A 2,754-nucleotide genomic window follows, 5' to 3' on the forward strand; every position below is an offset into this window, starting at 1 on the left:
GGTATATTTATTTTTTTATATATTATTTTTTTATATATTATTTTCTTCATTTTGTACTTCTTTGTAAAAAACATTTTCATTCTCCCTCTTCTTGAAAATTTGCCTCGCAATGAAAGCCGGTTAGAGAAATCTTTATTAAAATATGTTTCCAGTTTAGCATTCTGCCTTATTATTATTTTTCATTTTCCTATATATATATATATATATATATATATATATATATACACACACACATATATATACACATGTATATATTTATATATATGTGTGTGTGTGTGTGTGTGTTAGAACGTTGGTTGCCTAGGTAAAACTCTACTTCAAGTCTTCTAGTGGCATGAGAAATTCGAGATAGAACCCCAACTAAGATGCAGCGATGTGGTTAAATACAATACAGAGAGTGGTCATCAATACTCACAGTAGGAGCACTGTGGCTGGGAACAGAAAACTGTGAAGGAAATCACGTCACTTTGGATACTATGACTCAAGGCATTTCATATGAACAGTCATCATCAACTATGAATAGCATGCCTGCGGTGATGATATACAGGCATACATATATGTATACATACATGTCTGTGTATGTCTTACATGTATATTTCTCAAATATATATATATACATATATTTATACACGCACACACACACCACATATATGTATGCTCACATACACACATAAATTCATATTATGGCTGCATCTCAATTTTGAACATTGTCATTGCTTGCTATTTCTCTTCAATGAGAGCAGCACACATGTGGCTTTTCAATTTTGCAAGGATCCTACATTTTTTTCAACAAATATGACATTGATGGACACCTCTTGCAGTAGATGTACAGTGAGCTTACTGCACATGCTGACAGATGCTTGCTTTTCATCATGGAATCTTTCATCGACTGCTTTGCTTTTTCCAATTATAGTCATCCATATAATTTAAAACATAAAAAAGGTGTTAAAAATCATGTGATTCCTCTACCTGGTGCTTTTAAAAGTGAGGCAAGGAAAGAAGATACCCTGCATGGGTTCACTTCCACTCTCTAAACAATGTATGCATTTTCCCTATCATTAGATGCAAACGAAGTTGTAGGTTTTACATAAGAATTTTCCATTTGCAAGGGAGATGTCTAAACAAAGACTAAGAACTTTCATTCTTAGTTGCTGAATGGCCATTGGCTCTACCAAGTTCATCCACTCTTTGGCAATTTTTGTATTTTGTCCAGCAGGATGTCCAACAAAAGCCACTCACCTTACCATATGAATTGAGATGTGTGCGAGAAAGCACACGTTTCTATTATTTGTCTGTCTGTTTGTCTATCAATCAATTTATCTATCTCTCTATCATTTTAGTCTGAAGCAGCTTAAAAATGTAAACATATATAAATATGACACTATGTATTGTTAAATGCTGTACCACTTCATCCAGGTCAGACCCCTGTGAAGATGTATTGTACTTAAAAACATGGCATATCTCAAAGCTATGTGAACTGAAGTTGCCCTAGAAGTGAAAGGAAGTGACAGATACCAATGGTTCATGGTCATTTCTTCTCTTCCGTACCACATACATATATGTATATCACTTGATGGTTTGTTTATTTATTTATTCATTTATTTATTCATTCATTTATACCTTATCTAGTCAAACAATTTGTAGATTTTAAAGCAATTTGGTAAAATAGAAGTTAAGTGTGCATATGTACTGAATTCTGCTCTGTCCATTTCATGCATGTCATTCAATGTGAACTAGATGTATAGTATAACCTTCTTATAGAACATTCTGTTGGAATAAATATATTCTATAGTAAATATATAAGTAAGTTGGATGAAGTAGGATTACAAAGAGATGAAGCATTTATTCAAACCAATGGGAGATATGCCAAGGGTATACATGATGTTTCCTGGCATGTGATTTTCCATGGTAGGTGGACAGACTAAATACCAAGAGGTAGTTAATGTAAAGGACAGGTGAGATGTAGCAAACATCCACATTCTACTATCTGTCTCCATAAATGCTTTAACATTCTCCATGCTGCCTCTTTTTCAAAAGAGATAAGAATCTTTACAAACTTTTAGCTAGAAGCTCACTAGCTTTCCCTAGCCACATCCAAACAGTGGTTGCCAAATGTGCTTGGCATATATTTCCACATCTGTGTCTACATCTTCTCGTTTAGGACCAAATAACGTTTCTTCTCCTCTCCTTAATCCCACCACACATCATCTGCTTTTATGAATGTATATTATACAGAAAGCTTCAAAATGCTTTTACTTTAGTTTATATTTTATTTCTGTCATTTATCCATTTCACCATTATCTTATTTTTAATACCCTTGTGTGTATGTGTAAATAAGAACATGCAAGCTGGTTCCGAAAGTTCCATTGTCCTTGTGTTCATGTAACATCCACATGTGTGTGTGTTGTAGTCACTGACACAGTCAACATAAACCATTTTTCTTTCCTTCCACAGTTATTTTTTTTCCAGTTCTAACCTCCCAATTCTTTCATCTTGCTTACTCTCTCCATATGTTCTCTTAAATTCACTCTCTCCCCCCTACCTGCTCACATTCTAAATTCTCTTCTGTCAAAGACTACTTCCCTCCCAAATAAATACTAATAACTCTTTGCCATTCCCTATCGTCCTCTATTGTGTCCAAGATCTCTTGGACAATGACAAAAGAAAAGAAAGTTTCTTTCTTCCAATAGAAAGGCTTTGTTTGAATCTGCAAAACTCTCCTCATATCATCATAAAAACTTAAGAAACTTTAAC

The sequence above is a fragment of the Octopus bimaculoides genome, chromosome 18 (genome assembly GCF_001194135.2).
Source record: "Octopus bimaculoides isolate UCB-OBI-ISO-001 chromosome 18, ASM119413v2, whole genome shotgun sequence".
NCBI classification, from domain to species: Eukaryota; Metazoa; Mollusca; class Cephalopoda; order Octopoda; family Octopodidae; genus Octopus; species Octopus bimaculoides.